At 35.4% G+C, this 18,900-nt stretch overlaps 1 protein-coding gene across 1 annotated transcript in view; it reads left to right on the top strand.

The window, feature by feature from the left end:
• Positions 1-5,034: 5,034 nt before the first annotated feature.
• LOC145288033 (protein aveugle-like) overlaps positions 5,035-18,900 on the top strand; it is a 35,794-nt gene continuing 21,928 nt past the window's right edge. The window contains exon 1 of the mRNA XM_080136045.1: positions 5,035-5,162. The gene's annotated coding sequence lies outside the window, so the exon portion shown is untranslated. The remainder of the gene's footprint in view (positions 5,163-18,900) is intronic.

Genomic DNA, 18,900 nt, shown 5'->3' with positions numbered 1-18,900 from the left:
TACTGCTCAGAAATGTTGCCTTCAGAACCAGAAGAGATAGTGATGGAATCTTTAGGTAAGAATAGTAGTGATGGTGAGGAGTAGGATGAACACGAGGAAGCTACCCATCCGATTTTATGCAGAAATACCCATCAAAGGCGATCACCATCTCCCTGCCATTTGTGTAATAGTGATATAAGGGAAGGGGGGAGGGGTAATAGAAGATACTATTCACACAAGCGGAACCACCTCTGTTTAGCTTTTCAGGTAACAAGATCGCCAAAGGAAAAAGAAGAAAAGAGAAAGTTCAGTTTGTAGATAGATTCTTTATATACATGTGGCATTAATTTGCATATGAGAAGAATAGCGGCTATAAGAAGGACGAATTGGAGAGGACAGTGAGTTGAGATTTTTGACAGCTGAGAGAAAGCATAAACATTGAGAGTTGGCAGTTTAAGTTAAGAGTACGAATTGCAGCATTCATAAGAAGTTCTGACAATTTTTTTCTTTTACATATATTAAACCAAGTATCAACATTATCAGAGTCTTAATCATTCATATATATATATATATATATATATATATATATATATATATATATATATATATATATATATATAGATGGATAGTAGATAGATAGATATGACAGAAAAGTATAGACACTAAGATAAATATGTTCCTTAGATTGATATATGCTTATTTATATTTACAGATAAGAATAATGCTGAAATAACTATCTCATTAAAATTGCATCTAACAATATTGAAGCACGCCACAAGCCAAAGGAGCATCAGACCTAACAGAATTTCTGTGAGGTTGAATCGTAGGGCAACATGAAGGTGGCCTTAGTCAACCCAAAGTAGCAGAAAATCTTTCGGTACTCTTTTTTTTACTGTTAATAGGTCACACAATTCACAAGAGGACAAAGAATACACAAAACCTTATCTAAGTCGCCCTGGGCTCTCTGAAAGATCCTTGTGTCTTGTGAAAAGAAAGGATCCTCAGTGCAAAGCCTCTAACATTGCAATACATGTTGGTGTCAGTCCCAGAACAGCTGTCAGGTATCTTCACAAACTGGTCTATTACTACGAGAAGGAAACCTCTTCTTCGTCCTGCCAATATCGAGCTTAGAAAAGATAGGGCTTGTGATATGGTGGAGAAACCTATAACTTTTTAGACCAATGTCATTTTCTCTGAGTGGAAGGGTATAGGTATGGAGGCTCCCTCAGCAAGAATTTGACTTAAAAAGACTGCAGCCAATGCTGAAACATAGGTGTTTCTCGGTTATGGTATGGGGTGCAATTTGGAGTGATGGTCGCTCAGACCTGGTGGTGTGTGAAGGAAACATCAATTCTTCTAAATTTGTTTCAATATTATATGAAGGACTCCTACCAATATTTTCAAGTAGTAAAATGAAATAAGTTAACTCTCTATTTATGGAAGATGGAGCTCCTTGTCATTCTGCTAGGGTGACATAACATTGGTTGAGCCAAAATGGGATTAATAAAATGAAAACCTTTGTGGCATATTAGCCCGGAACCTTCACAAAAAGAAAAGGAAGCCACCTTCTAAGCCTGAACTTTTAGCATTATTGCATCAGACATGGCAAGAAATTCCTCTAGATGATATTCATCAACTGATCAATGCCATAGCAAAGAGAATTTTTTTTTTTTTACACAGGCATCACCACATTATCAAGGCCAAGAGGCCACTCAAGGATAAGGGTTAAAGAGTGTACAGTAGAAATTAAAAAATATAGTAATCATTAGTAATGAAAATTTGTTAAATTTGTTAACATGGAATGGCTCATTAAGAACTTGTTTACGTTAGACTTGAAGACAACCATATTATCGTCAGCTGGAAAGCAGGAAAATGGAAGACAATTCCATAGGCTTGCAGTTCTAAGAAAGAAGCTTTGTTCATGGAATCTACATTTAGGTTTAGGCACAGATAAAGAGTGAGGGGAAATTATTGATAGTGTTTTCAGCTAGACGAGTGTTTCTTGTGAAAGTTTGGCGAGGGGGGACCATAGACTGAAGCTCAGTCGAACACTTTCCATGAAAATAACAATACATCAGAGACAAGCTCGCAACATCTCTTCTGTGAGATAGAGGTTGCAGGGAAGAGAAAAGGACATCTCCTACGAGGCTATGAAGTCTATTTTGAACTCTATCAAGGCAGGACAAGTTCTTTCTAGCTGCTCCTGCCCATATGTGGCAACAGTATTCTATCCTTGGACGTACCTGGCTCTTATATAGATAGAGAATTGCATCAGCAGTGAGATATCTACTGGATCGATAGAAAGATCCGACCATTTTTCCAGCAGCCTTGGCAACAGATTTGATGTACGTGTTCCATTTAAGATCAGGAATAATTGTCAAGCCCAGAAGCTTGTCAAAACATGAGGCCTCCTGAAGATGAGAGCCATTCATTTCAATTGATGCCAAATGTGGATCAGAATGTTGATGATGTAAGGAGAGAAGCTTGGTTTTAGATGCATTAAAAGTAACCAGCCACTCCTTTCACCATTGTACCACGTGCTCAAGATCAGAGGAGAGAGAATCAGAGAGAACTTAGTCGTTTACTGTCTTAGATGTGCTACCATAAATGATAGTGTCATCAGCATAAATGTCTACAAATGATATAAGGATGTGATTTGGAAAATCATTAATGTAGATTAGGAAAAGAGTTGGGTTCAGGATGGACCCCTGAGGGACACAAGCATTAATACTGTGAGCTTCTGATTTTTGCCCCTCAACTACTACTCTTATCAACCTATCAGAAAGAAATGATTTAATGATTGAGAAGACATTTCCAGCTATACTATAGCTAGAGATCTTGTGAAGTAAACCTTTATGCCATCCCCTATCAAAGGCCTTAGATATGTCAAGAGCAATTGCCCTAGAAAGGTTGCCTCCGTCGAGAGATTTGCTAATCCTATGAGAAATAACTGTAAGCACATCTGCTGTAGATCTAGCAGAACGGAAACCATATTGAGTGTCACTAAGAAGGATATTTTTGTTGAGATGGTTGATTACTTCTGTATTTAACACAGATTCCAGCAACTTACTCATGACGCACAGGAGACTTATTGGCCTGTACTGAGAGGGGGATGAGCGATCATCTGAATTCTTAAATACAGGGCATACTGATGAGATTTTCCAGGGTGATTGAAAGCTATTCTCCTGAAGACAACGTTTAAACAGTTTTGTAAGTGTGCGCACTAGTTCTGGTTGAAGTTTTTTGAGTACTATAATTGGAATACCATTAGGGCCGATTGCTTTACTGGAATCAAGGTTTTTGATTAGCTTGGCAACATGACGTACAGATATTTGTATATCAGATAGCGTGTTTTCTGATACAGGAGGAAATATTGGGGGTTGGCAGCCTTGGTCACAATGGGTAGAATTAGCTGCAAAGTTCTTGGCAAAGAGTTTGGCTTTGTCTGATGCTGACGAGATTACCTCAGGTCCATTGATGATAGTTGGGATAGAGCACACGCTTCTGTTCAGGATTCTGTTTGCTATTTGCCAAAACTAGTGGGAACCAAGCTGCTGCTCAGCTACTTTGAACTTGACAGATTGAGTATACAACTCTCTTGCGTTTTTTATTACTTTCTTACAATGGTTGCTGGCAGTCCTGAAAGCGGCTTTAGTTTCCATACATCTATTACGTTGGAAGCAGTGGAAAAAGTGATTTCTGTGCGCACATTCTGGAGAGGACCATGGCTGGCTGTTAGGTTTTTGCTGGAACTTTTTCGAGGGTATGAAGCGGTCTATACCTACAATTAACCATTCCGTCAGGTATGATACTATAGAGTACACATCCTTTTTAAACACAGAACGCAGAGGTAGATCGGATATAAATGTACGGAAGCTATCCCAGTCAGCCTTAGTGTATCGATATACTGTACGATGGAGAGATACGTCTGGGGACTTATTACATTTCATTTTTATCTTAATTGATACAACAGAGTAGTCGGAAGATCCAAGAGGAGACAGAACAGAAACTGAACATAGTTCAGGACAAGTTGTGAGAAAAAGGTCTAGTAGACTCGCATACTGGCCGTCATTGTCGGGCACACGGGTGGGTTCATGAACAATCTGAGTGAGGTCATAAGCAATGGAGAAATCATGACAGAACTTCCCCTCATCATCGGTCTTGTTTGAGTGGGTCAACCATTCGACATTGTGAACATTGAAGTCTCCACATACGTGAATGTTAGCTGAAGGATAAGCAGATAGGACATGGTCAATTTTCTCAGATATGCTTTTAAAGATAGTAACTCCGCTGTTGTGGGGGCAATAGAGAGTAAATATAAATGTAGTAGTGTGAGTTAATGCAACCCGGAAGCACATATAGGGTAAGTTAAGATCTTCTCTGGAGATGTCCCTATCACATGGAAAGCCATCTTTAATATAGGCACATATTCCATGCCCAGGGCGATCTAGGGGTCAGATTTAGAAGTTAAGTTAGAGTAACCTTTAATTGCGAACTCTTCTAGGGAAATAGCCTGTCCAATGCCAGTTTCGCTTAAAAATAAAAGGTCTGGTTTAGTCTCCTGTAATTGGGTTTCAACCTCTGGAAGGTTAGAACGTAGACCCCTGATGTTGGAGAAGGAGAAGGGGTCTACGCTGGAAGTTGGAGAACCGGGTTTAATCATGTATTTTTATGTCAACCAAGTGTTAGTTATTAAATTTGTCATCATTTATTTTTGATTTTGTTCTATAAATTATATGTTTATTGAAATAAACTGTTCCTATGGGCGTCTATACTTTTCTGTCATGTCTGTGTACATATAAATTCAGAACTAATTCATAAATAAAGACTTTTCCCTGAAACAGTTTTTAAAAATCGTCTGCAGTTTACATTAGAGTGGTCTCCCTTGTTTAAAACCAGCCTCGTTTCTAATTCCTGTTTCGTATGGAATCTCAAAATATTTCATATTCTAAATTATTTTTTGTAAGCAGTAATTAAACATTTTCGATATATTTTTTTATTAAATTATTTGATATTTTTTAAATTAAAAAGCATTTTTTTTTTCTTAAAAGATAAAAAAAAATAGTTAAATATTTGTATAGCGCCACCGGTACGAATCAACCCAGTTCCGTTAATGGAGTCGTGTTTTTATCGAACCCTGATCATGAATTCCTATATAAAAACGTGCCCGTTTTGAAATATGAGTAAGTTCTTGTTTAATATTTCGTTGCATTTATTTGGTAATAGTGCATCTGAGATGCACTGCATCTCTGTAATCGCGCTGAAATAATAACGTTATCATTTAAAAACCATTCTTAACATAAGGAGGGGAAGATGTTTTGTAATTATTCTGTACTTTCACCTAACAACTTAATAAACGAATATATCGTAAAAATTGAATTTAACTGGAAAATACTATTTAAAAAAAAAAAAAATAGGATGCTAACGCAGATACATAAGCACCAATTCTATGAAGCATTAAAAAATAAATGTAACTTTAATTTTCGTAGTCTGGAAATATTTTAAGAATTATGAAAAACAAGTTGTAAAAAAGGAGCCCCACCCCCCTCTACAATCATTATTATTATTATCAATTTTAACTAACTCTATCCACCTGATTGTTTGAAAGTCTCTTTACTTTAATGGTTGTCTGTCTCGCTAATTGCGTTCTCCCCCCCCCTCTTTTATTTTTTGGAAATTTATAATTTTCTAGTTAAAGAATCGACTTATTAACTTGAGGGTATCGCTCTTCCTTAGCTAGCCACATTTCAACATGTTAATGGCGATTATTTGTCACCTGATTTTTCATTTTGGCTTTTTACGTGTACGATATATAAAAAAAATACATTCCTTTTATTTATTATTGATTTATTTATTTACTAAAAATTAGTTGTAATAAAATAAGTTTAGGATGTAATATTGAAATCAGTTTCATTTTATGTGACTGAAAACCAAAATTATATATATATATAAGTTGTCCTGCTAATTCGCGATGTCGAAAATAATCTCAGCTGTTTTGTCAGACATAAACACATCTGTCAAGTAAAATGCTTTCGGAGTGATTTTTTTTTTTTTAATTTAATTTTTTTTTATTGTTATAAGATAAAAATAATTAACTTCCGTCATTTTAAAAATTCATTTCTTGCAGAATGTTTTGTTTTAACGATAATTCTTAACGAAAACACTGTTTATTGTGTTAGTGTTCTACAAAGTGAAACTATTTTCGATATTTGCTTTTTTTCAACAATAAAACAGCGTATTTTTTCATTACTCATGAAATCATTCGACGATTGACTGACGATTCATGTCTCTACTTCACTTTTGGTTGCTGTTTCGTTTTTAATTGAATTTTTGGGTTTGTATTACTGTACACATAGATTCGAAAAAGTTGTCAAAAAACAAATATATAACAAATAAATGTTATCAAAGGCAAGATAACTTACTTTTCTACCTAACTGGATATATTTTTCGTGTTTTTATTCAATGTAACATGCTTATTCAGCTCGAAAAACATACAGTGTTTACCGATGTATTGGAAAATTCAAAATGGCGCCCGATACTCTCTTTAACACGGTAAGTTCAGGAAAAGATGTTATAAATAATAAACTAGACAAAATACTGTTAAAAATTCGCTCATTATATGTTACCGTGACATAAGTTGACATATATTCGGTGTATTTTAATAGTATTTTGTCTAGTTTATTATTTATAACACCTTTTCCCAAACTTACCATGTTAAAGAGAGTGTCGGGCGCCATTTTGAATTTTCCAATACATCGGTAAACACTGCATGTTTTTCGAGCTGAATAAACATGTTACATTGAATAAAAACAAAAAAAAAATGTATCCAGTTTGGTGGAAAAGTTATCTTGCCTTTGATAACATTTATTTGTTATATATTTGTTTTTTGACAACTTTTTCGAATCTATGTGTACAGTAATACAAACCCGGTGCTTATTCAGATTAGCACTTATGGCAGCAATTAAAGGTAAGAAAAAAAAATACAGAAACGAAAATTTCATATTCCCAAATTCACATAAATCGATCAAGTAGTTTTATTTAAAACTAAGAAAATCGAAATTCATGATTTTACTACTAAACTACATTGAACATAAGGCTGGGTTTTTTCATTTCTCATCTTCAAAGATGAGAAATGAAAAAACCCAGCCTTATGTTCAATGTAGTTTAGTAGTAAAATCATGAATTTCGATTTTCTTAGTTTTAAATTTTAAATTGTTCCTCCTTTTTTTATTTCATCGGATTTAATCATGGCCGACGAAAATACTGACTCGCTTAGTCGTAAAATTTGATTTTCTTGAATAATATACCCCCTTTTTTATTTTTTTACATTAGGTCCACACTCCACCGCTACAATTTTTTTTTAATGACGACTTTATAAATTTTCGACTATGCTGAATAAAAAAAATCTCATTTAATTTTGCAGAGACAAGTAGTTTTCGAGATATAAAGACCTGTATTATGCAATGTAATTCACTGGCCGCCAAAGGAGACTGATGTGTGCAAGGAGACAAACTGAATGTGTGGGTGGATGCGAGCTCTCTGGCAGTTGGTGTGGTGTTAGAGAAGAATGGGGCTGCAATTGAGGATGGCTGCTGGTTGCGACCGATGAATGACGCTGCTCATATCAACTTGGCAGAGCTTGATGTGGTAATAAAAGGCATCAACCTGGCACTCTAGAGGAAAGTCAGAAAATTATGCATACACACTGATTCGCTATGTGTGTACCAATGGATATTGGACACACTGACAGGCAAGACCAGGGTACGCACTAAGGCGGCCACTGAGATGCTGATCAGACGGAGGTTGCAGAACATAAGAAAGCTGGTAACAAAGTACAACCTGTCTGTGGTTGTGATATTTGTCACTTCAAACTGCGACCTTGCAGATAGGCTCATTTGGGTGCCACAGAGATGGTATAACACCATGAAGAAGGAAGCTGAGCCAGTACCATTGTTATGTGCTGCCTCTGTTGAGGTGGCGGACTAAATCAGGAAGATACACCATAACAGTGAGCATCCCGGAGTGAGATGAACATGCTATTTTGTGCAGTTGACAATCTGTCAGTGTTCAAAAGTGCAGTGAGAGTGGTAGTCAAGGAATGCCAAACATGCCAGTCAATCGACCCCGCCCCAGCTAGATGGCTAAAGGGTCGGCTGGGAGTAGACATGAGTTGAAGCCGACTGGATATGGACATAACCCATTATGGCAGCCAACACTTCCTCACACTGATTGATTGTGGACAAGGTTCACGATCTGGCACCTATTAGTAAGACATCTGTGAATTGGAGTCCATGTTTTACAAAAGGGCACCACCTAAAGAGCTCCTCATGGACAATAACACAGCCTTCTGCAGCGGGGAGTTCAGGTGTTTTGTAGATGTGTGGGAGATCCAGCTCAGTCATCGATGTGCATATGTGCCGAATGGCAACAGCATAGCAGAGCGATGCCACTGAAGCGTGAAGAGGATTGCATCCAGGAAGCAATGCACAATCACGGAGACAGTCTATAGATATAATGCAACATCAAAGGATGTCATGACTGCTGCGAGTGCACTCGCCAATGCGATTCATTGCTACCAAGTGCACATCAAGGGCATTGACGTCCGTCTGCCTGATCAACGGGGAACATGAGGGCCGTATAAGTTAGGGGACACTGTCGGGGTGAAGCTTCCCAATAGCCAGTGCACCACCAACTTTTGAAGAGGATGAATCACCAGCATCGTTAGTGAGCAGGCTGTGCTGGTTGATGGTGCTCCACACCATGTGAGGGATGTCTGGCCAGCCATAAATACAAACCAGTTTGCGAGTAGTGGCAGTGGTGAATCCTCCAACAATGAACTGTGGATTCGACTCCTGTTCCGTGTTGAAATTAAATTGTTTTGAGCAACCTGTCTTTAGAGCTGAGGAGTCTCTCTCTTCTGGAGGTGGGCGGTGCTGAACTGACCCATATTTTTTAAATTTTTTTATTATTTTTTTTTTTTTTTTACATTGTAGTCACCACTTATCTAGGCCCGAAAGCCACTCGACAAAGTCACTGGACAAAGCAGGGGAGGGTAGAGTGGTAGCTCTAGATATATCTAAGGCTTTTGACAGGGTATGGCATGAAGGCCTTCTCAGGAAAATCAGATCATACGGTATCACTGGACGAATACTTAACATAATTAAATCCTTCTTAGATAAGAGAAAAATTCAGGTTGTCCTCGATGGTCGTGCATCTAAATAATATGATATAAATGTAGGAGTGCCTCAGGGGTCTATCCGTCGACCCTTATTATTCCTAATATTCATAAATGTACCTCCCCAACAAAATTGCCTCTGAGGTGGGTATCTATGCTGATGACACCACACTCTATAACAGGCACGATAGGAAAATAAATGAATACATATCTAGGGAAATGGCAGAAACATCAGAGGATGACCTCCAATCTGTAGTGGAATGGGGACAAAAATGGATGGTCACATTCAATGCTGCCAAGACTAAATTGGTTTCCTTCAATAATTACAAGAAACCTTCTCTACCACCAATAGCAATGGCCAAAGATTCATTATCTGAAACTACTTCTTTTAAACTCCTCGGCCTAACATTCACAAGAAACATGAGTTGGAACAAATACATTGAGAGCACTGCCAGGACCGCTGCAAGGAAGGTAGGCTCTCTCTACCATGCTAGAAAGCTACTAACACCCGAAAGTATCCTGTACCTCTATAAGGCCACCATTCGCCAATGTATGGAGTATTGTTGTCATATTTGGATTGATGCATCTGCTACTAGTCTTTTGCTCCTAGTCAAGGTCCAAAAGAGAGTCTCCAACCTGATAGGTCCTGAACTGTCATCTAAGCTTCAGCCTCTGTCCCACCGACAAAATGTTGCATCCATCTGCCTGTTCTACAAGTATTTTAATGGTGAATGCTCTGACGAACTGCAGACACTGGTGCCCCCACAACGTAAATATCCTTGACAAACCCGACAAACATATAAATCCCACTACTACAGAGTAGAGATCCCTAGATGTAAGAGAGCTTTCGACTTCAGTAGTTTCTTCCTCAGAACTGCTAGACTTTGGAATTCCATTCTGGGTCCTTGCTTCTCCAACTGTACTGACATGCAGAAGTTCAAGTGTTATGTGAACCGACATCTTGCTGCTGAACTCCCTACATAGTATACCAGTAGCTTATGTCCCTGATAGTAGCCCCTTACACCAAAGTGGCAATGTGCCTTGTTTAGGGTGAAAATGTAATTAAAAAAAAAAAAGAAGGGTTATTGCGTGTACAGTAATCAATGAGATAATATCGTAGTAATCATTAGTAATGGAGATTTGATTAAGTGTCTTACTTAAGGGGGCGGTTTATCAGGAATTTGTTTATGTTGGACTTGAAGACGTCCAAGTTGTAGTCAGGTGGGAAACAGGCGAACGGAAGAGAGTTCCACAATCGTGCACTTCTAAGAAAGAAGCTTTGTTCATGGAATCTACGTTTTGATTTAGGCACAGATAAAGAATGGGGAAAATTATTGACAGTGGATTCAGCTAGACGGGTGTTTTTCCTGAAAGATTGGCGAGGGGGAACCAGAGATTGGAGCTCAGACAAGCACTTATCATGGAAATAACGATAAAACAAAGACAGGCTCGCAACATCTCTTCTGTGGGAGAGAGGTTGCAGGGAAGAGAAAAGGGCATCCCCTACTAAGCCACAAAGTCTATTTTGTACTCTGTCAAGGCAGGATAGGCTGTTTTTAGCAGCTCTTGCCCAGATGTGGCAGCAGTACTCCATCCTGAGATGCACCTGGCTTTTCTATAGATAGAGAACTGCATCAGCAATATTCCCTTCCTATTGCTTGTTCATCTTGGTCAAATAATTTGTGACAAAGATGGAGTTATGGACTGGTGCATTCGCACAAATCTTTCGCATCATCAGTTCCTTGCAAATAATTGTATGTACAGTTCCCACACTGACCTCAAACTGTGCACTTATTATTTTTATAGACACCCAATGGTCCTTATCCATGAAATTCTTTATTTGGCCAATCAACTTCGGTGTTTCCTTACTTCTTCCACACCTCTCATCACCCCTCGCAGACTGCCTGCCTTCCTTGAATCCCGTATGCACTCAAAAACTGATGCTCAATTCTTGCGAGATGGTCCAAAAGCAGCCTGAAGTGTTCCATTCGTTTCTGTGGCATTTTTTCCAAGTTTAAAACAATTTTATTGCATATGTCTTCATGTCCAGATTGCATTTTTGAAATTCACCAGCTGTAACAATCAGGCTTTGGTAGGGTGTATTCCAATTCCTGCTGGAGCTGTTCATTTGAACCTGAAATCATAAGAATTGGTCAGTCATCTTATAAGATGTACAGCAATAGCATACTGAATTTTCAATTGACAATTTTAAAAATTTTAAATGCAATTTATTGAAGACACCTAGTATGAGGTTTTAATCCTGTAAATAAAACTTTGATTTGTTTATCACTATGAATAGTGAAAAAGAGAAAAGAACTTGAAAATGGATGATATCACAAAAGGCAAATAGTGTAAATGAAGGGTAAACATCAAAGCAAATAGTGGGAAGAGGTGAATGTCTTAATGTTTAATTTAATAAATATAGTGTTGAATTCCTTGAATATTACGTCTTTCAATGAATTGCTTTCTAACAAAGAAATAATTGAAGGTATTGTCTCTCTCTCTCTCTCTCTCTCTCTCTCTCTCTCTCTCTCTCTCTCTCTCTCAGATATGTGTATCTCTAATCTGTGTTTCAACCAATAAGGATAGACAGTATGAATCTTGAGTTATTGCTTTCTCTCTTCCATGAAAAATAGTTTTATTACATTGCGTTTTATAGCAAGTGGACACTTTTATACTGAATACTTCCTTTCAAAGTTTTTGGTAAGTAATATTTAATATTTAATAGCCATAATTTGAAGAGGGAAAGGGAGGAGGTAGTCTTGGCAATGCTCTTTTAATTTTTTGTCTTCCTTGAACTGGTGTGGGTGGGGATGATATAGTTGGTTTTAACAGTGATAACATTAAAAACTAAGACAAAACAAAATGTTATGTTTCAGAATTTTTTAGATGAGCATTTATAATTTGCATCATTTGGATTATTAAACCTACTGTTCTCATCTTGAATGTTATTCTCGTGACCTTTTGGTCGATAAAACCTCTGACCATCTTAAGATGTATCTTGTCAAACTCTAGAATCTGTATGGAATTTTTTTATTTAATCCATGCGGGTAGCATGCTTTTGTTTTGTGAGTCTTGACTAGGTAGAAATCTTAAATAATTCAGAATTGTGTTCTTAATATCGTTCGCACTGTGAATTGAACCTTCAACCTCCAGAATTCTGTCAATTAGAATTGATTATTACTTTTTTTTTTTTTTTTTTTGTTTTTTTTTACATAGGCGTCACCACTTATCAAGGCCGATAGGCCACTCAAGGATAAGGGTTAAAGAGTAGTCGAAAGGACAATATATTAATCGATAGTAATGGAAGTTCGGTAAATTTGTTAACTTAAGTGGAACAGCTCATCAGAAACTTGTTCACGTTGGACTTGAAGACAACCATATTATAGACAGCTGGAAAACAGGAAAACGGAAGACAATTCCACAGGTGTGCAGTTCTAAGAAAGAAGCTTTGATCATGGAATCTATGTTTAGGTTTAGGCACAGATAAAGAGTGGGGGAAATTATTGATAATGTTTTCAGCTAGACGAGTGTTTCTTGTGAAAGTTTGGCAAGGGGGGACCATAGATTGAAGCTCAGTCGAATACTTTCCATGAAAATAACGATAAAGCAGAGACAAACTCGCAACATCTCTTCTGTGAGATAGAGGTTGCAGGGAAGAGAAAAGGACATCTCCCACCAGGCCACGAAGTCTATTTTGAACCCTATCAAGGCAGGGCAAGTCTTTTCTAGCAGCTCCTGCCCATATGTGGCAACAGTATACCATCCTTAACTTAACATTTTATTTGTTACACCATGCAAGATACACTTAAAGAAGGTTAGAAGTTATGTCGGTCAAGATGTGAGAGTAAATTCAATATGAGAACATTAGTTTGAATAATCCAAATGATATGAAATATATGATCTAGCTCGAATTTAAATTCTGTTTAACTTTCCGAAATGGATATTTTCAATTTGAAAACATGTTTTTCTGAAATATATAATTTTTTGAATGAATGCTAAAAATTTCTGATTTTTTTTTTATAGTTGATTTTTTTTCTTCGCACATTATTTGAATCTTTAACTTAAAAAAAAAATCAAACAAAATTTTTGTTGAGAAATAATATTTTTGCATAAATCTTTAAAATATAAAGTTATTTTAATTTTAAAAATTAAATTTTTTGAACACTTTCTTACATTTCTCGTTTTGACATTTTCATGCCAGTTAAAAAAAGTCTTATGGAGTATATAGAAATAAAATTAAATATTTGATAAGATTGACCCTCAAAATTTCCTTGTAAATTCATTTTGTACTGTTATTTAAAATGAATTAACATTAACATTAACAGCTATTTCACATCTTTCAATTAAGAAAACTTCAAATTAAACACGTTTTCATTATTTACTTTTTTTAATGGTTTCTTCAATCATTTAACACCTTTATTTTGATTTGAAAAACATGAACATCAGACAGAAATTTATAAATTATAAGAAAACCAGAAATTAGGAATGATTTTTATTTCATTTCAATTTTTATATCAACAAAATATTAAGTATTATTATATGAATTATTTAAAAAAGGTTTCTATTGACAATTTTTCTCTTTAGATTATTTTTTCTTATAATTGTTTTACATTATTAAAATCAACAAAATCTATTTTTAGAAAAATCATTATTTCAGCCATTTTCTTTTTCAAAATAGATTTTGAAGCCTTTATATTGGCTAGCGAACAACAAAAAAAAAATCACATAGAATATACAACAGCAACAGCACAATATTTTAAATAATTTTTAATAAGACTTAGGTTCCTCAAATGGAAAATGACAAATAATTTAGTAAAAGAAAAAGGGTCATATCGATTTCAAGCATCCCAAAATAAGCAATGACCGAAGGGACACTTTTTTTTTTTTTTTTTTTTTTTTTTAGTAAAACTGGATTTTTTAACTTTTACCCTCAGTTGAGTTGAATTGTAAACAGAAAAATATGTGCTTTTATAAATTTTAGATCAGACTTTTATTAAAGAACATGTCTCCCTATTTTTCTTTTTTTAAAAAAACTGGGTTTTATTTACAAAAAGTAATTTTTAATTGTTTTTATAACAAAGTATATTTGTAAATGAACCTATGTATTTTTTAAATTATTAACAGATGAAGACAGAAAAATCCACCTTATAATCTGATACGTTCATATATTTAGAAACTTTTTTTTTTTTACAATCTACCATATGCTATGAGCCACTTACATAATTCAGAATCATGATTCTGGATTATGTAGATGGCAGTGTGAATTTTTCTTGTTTATTTTTACGAGTATATATATTTTTAGTGCTGATTAATGCCCCACTGCTATAAGAATAATACTAAAAACATATATTCAGAGAACTATATATAAAAATATCAGTCAAGCAACAAAATCATTGTATGCTTGCATAATAAATAAAACTTAAAAATTTTTATTTTTATTTTAGATGATCATAAAAATGAAGCAGTATGTATCTACATGAAAACAATTATTCCCGTCTAGAAAAAAAAAAAGCATAGTATTGTAAATACAGATGCCACATATAAATGCTATATGCTCACACTAGTTCCCTATATCTAGTGCATGTATTTTGGATATTAGCATTTATTATTTTAATTGTTAATTCCTCTTTTCATTCTGGGATCATTCAATCTCCCAACTCCAATCTCTGGTCCCCCCTCGCCAATCTTTCACGAAAAACACCCGTCTAGCTGAATCCACTGTGAAAAATTTCCCCCACTCTATATCTGTGCCTAAATCAAAACGCGGATTCCATGAACAAAGCTTCTTTCTTAGAACTGCACGCCTGTGGAACTCTGTTCCGTCTGCCTGCTTCACTCCGGACTACAACTTGGATGTCTTCAAGTCCAATGTTAACAAATTCCTAATGAACCGCCCCCTTAAGTAAACACTTCAGCAAATCTCCTCTCTAACTTAATGTACTTGCAATAATCCTTATCCCTGAGTGGCTTCCGGGCCTTGATAAGTGGTGATCACTGTGTAAAAAAAAAAAAAAAAAAAAAAAAAAAAAAATTTACAGGTCGTAGAATAATACTTACTCTCTAATTATTTCATCCTCACACATTCCCATTATAAACCAGGGCAGATATTTCATAGTAATATCTTTCCGCCGACAACCGAAATTATTTACTTTTCATCAATCATGTTTTCCTATTCTCTTGCCATGAATTGCATGAAACAAATTTAATAGCCTCAACTTCTTTGATCCTTTAGAAAAAAAATTTGTTTATTAATTAATGAGTTAAGTCAGGATTTCATTTTTCTCTATTTTTATATATTTTTTATTTTAACCAACAAGTTTTGATGTTTGGTTCAAACCATGTCTGATTGTAGGTTCAATATCTGGTCATTCTGTGTCAAATCATCCCAAAATATGGGATTTTGAAACCCATATCCTCAGATCTGGTTGTAGTTTGCACTGCAGATAGACGATATAGGAACTAAGAAATCATGAAAATTCGAATATGTAACTACAAGTGGTTTCCGAGTTAGATCATTTTTTATTTTGGCGTTAATCGCATAATGCGACGCCTGGGCGACAATTTTGTGATGTCATTTCTTTGAATATTTTCTGATTAAAACATCATATGGCCCTGAAAATTCACCCAGGTAAGGTTTTAACCCAAGGAATCCAAAAAATGAAGTCTTATAGAGCTATTAAGGGTTTTGGATTTTTCCACATGTACCCCAAAATCGAATAAAAAAAGGGTGTAGCTGGCATAGTAACGCATTACTTTTTTCATATATTTTTTTTTTAGACACATTGAATTGTCTCTGGACCAAAAATGGTTAAAAGTTCTTATTTCGTTTACTCACAGTTTCTATTGAAAATCTGGTATATTTTTGATGGTAATAAAAAATATTCTCTCCCCCTATTGAGTGTGATAATTAATTTAGATGTGTTAAACTTAATTTTGGAATAAATTTTTGAGTAAGCCAGATACTAAAACAGTTAAGTATTAGGGTTGGAAACACCAAGCCGGATAAAAGTATGCTTTTTTATAAGAAACCAGGATAAAAGTATGCTTTTTTATAAGAAACCAGTAATAGGATGGTAAAAATCTTAAGAAACTTCTAGTACTATCTCAAGCCAACAATTTTGATTAAGAAACTTCTTAACCTCCAAAAGACTATGGGCAGTCACTTTGACCCAACTTTTTAAACTTTTGTTTATATTTTCCTGAAAACGCAATTTTTTCGCTCTGATTTCTATATAGCTTCCTGAATATTTCTAACCTATCATAAAGTGTCAAAAAATCATAAATTTACAAAATAATTTTTTTCCAGGGATGTCCTTGAGAGTAACCCCCTATCAAATTTTTTCAAAAATTCTAAAATAATAAAAGTGATCTAAAATGATCAAAATACAAAATTTTATTGCTTTTCATGATGAGATACTTAAAACTACATGGAATCTATTTGAAAATATAAAAATTTTAATTAATGTAGCAAAACTTGATGAAAAACAAAATCGGTTTCCTTGAAAATCACATTTTTCTAAAAATCATAAGATTTCTTGACTTGACCATACTTCTTGAAGTCATTGCACATCAACAAAATGCAAAGCACTGCTAATTTTTGTTGATATGTGATCTAAGAAGGATATAAAATTGTTTCAATTTCTTGTGTTTCATGGGGTTTATACACATTTTAAAATTCTGGGTGAAGTTGCCCCCCATCCCCTATGGTCCACTGCACTCTGGAAAAAAAAAACATGATTTTGCGAGGGTTAAGAAACATATCCTACATTACTTTAAAAAAAGTGAAAATGGCATATTTGTACTACAAAGCCCCAAATATTCACACCTACACTATGTTTACCTTACAAAATGTCCTTAAACTATAATTTCCAGAGTACTTGAGAAATTTGATTAAGAAACTTTTGGAACTATGTCAAAAATTAAAAAACTTCTTGTACTAAGAGGCCAACTCATATTTCTTATAAAAAGCATATAAGCAAAATGTAGGTTCTAATTTTCTTTTTTACCTTTCTTCAGAAAACTAGATGACTTACAAGGCTTGCTCCATTGGTGTTCAACTCAATTTGAGTGTCACAAGTTTGACTATAATCAGTGCAAGGGACTTGAGAATTTATCAGACTTGGAGCAAGGAATTGTTGAGACGGATGGCAAAAGACCTGGAGGCAAGAGGATATAATGTAACACCAGGTCACTTTCTTTGTCGTCAGTGCATAAAAAAATATGTGAGTTTGACAGTTGACATGATGAATCCAGACTACAAACCTGCGAGTTCTATGAAAAATTCATAAAAAACCTTGAATGCGAGACTACACAGTGTTGCTTCTCATAGCCGTGTTCATAGCATCAAAAGGAGGTTAAAACAAATTGTTGAAACATTCAAAAGTGACATGTCCATGGTGATAAAGTTGATATTGATGAACTGACTGTGCAGAATTAATGCCCAGTGCCCAGTGAAACAGACATTAAAGAAAAAGCAGCAGAACTGGATCGATTACATTATCTGATGAAAGAGAAGTTAAAGAGCACTTCAACTCCTGATCAAATCCAAATCATGACACTTACTCCCGATTTCTAGTCTTGTGCATATAGCTCCAAATTCTTCAAGATGTCTGAGTATGTTGTTCGAACTGCCAGAGAACTGGAAAGGACAAATGGTATTTTGTTAAAACCTAAATCTAAAAAAGGGAAATGATTTTCCCCGGAAACAGTCGACCTGATAATAAAAATGTATGATAATGATGAATACAGCCACCAAATACCAGGCAAAAAAATTTTTTGTTAGTATAGCAAAGGGTATTCACAAACAAATTCTTGATAATGTGTAATTTGCATGAACTTTACGTTGCTTTTAAATAAAAGTATCCCAATGTCAAGGTGGGGGTTTCCAAATTTGCGGAGATGCATCCAAAGTGGTGTGTTTTAGCTGGATCTACCGGTACGCATTCTGTTTGTTTGTAACATACATCAGAATGCAAAACTTCTTGTCGAAGCCATGAAATGGAACGTCACTTACAAAGATTTGATTTCAAAGTTTGTGATTCTTCTAACAAAGAGTGTATGATGCATTGCTGTGGAAACTGCCCTGGTAGAGTAGCATTGCAGAAATTCTTGAATGAGGAGCTGTATGATATGAACCCTGATGACGAGTTTCATTTTAGTCAATGGGACATAACCGGCCATGCAACATTAGCATACGCAGAATATAAAGATCTGTTGATTGATACCATTGATAATGTTACTAGACACTCATCTAACAAAATGCCAAGCCAATTACTTGAATCAAAAGAAATAAAATCTTTGTTCCAATGAGGTCCTTGTTCTGGGAGACTTTGCAGAAAACTTTCAATTTTTAATACAAGATGAAATTCAAAGTCATTATTAATTAACTTAATTCAGACCTTATTATTGCATGTGGACAAATGATGGCTGCGGGATAAAAACTTCAAGAATTTCATCAATTTATGCTTGCATAAGGAGGACTTTGGCATTGAAAGTGAGTGGGTTTTCTTCACCACCAGTGATGGAAAATTTCCTTGTGATGAAATTGGTGGTTCAGTAAAATGGGATGTGGCTAAGTGGCCAATAATCAAATTTTTATTATAAAGCTATGCTTGCTATCTGCCAGGTGTCTGCCATCTGTTTCTTTGCGATCAGTAAAGAAACCATGGAGAAGGTGAGAAAGTCACTTGAAGCAAGGTTTTCCAGTGCCAGGAACCAGAGCTAGTCACCATTTTGTACTATTG

The sequence above is a fragment of the Euprymna scolopes genome, chromosome 11 (assembly GCF_053919585.1).
Source record: "Euprymna scolopes isolate OS-2025 chromosome 11, ASM5391958v1, whole genome shotgun sequence".
Taxonomy (NCBI): domain Eukaryota; kingdom Metazoa; phylum Mollusca; class Cephalopoda; order Sepiida; family Sepiolidae; genus Euprymna; species Euprymna scolopes.
Note: the sequence above shows the minus strand (reverse complement) of the source record. Positions and strands in the feature narration are given on the sequence as shown.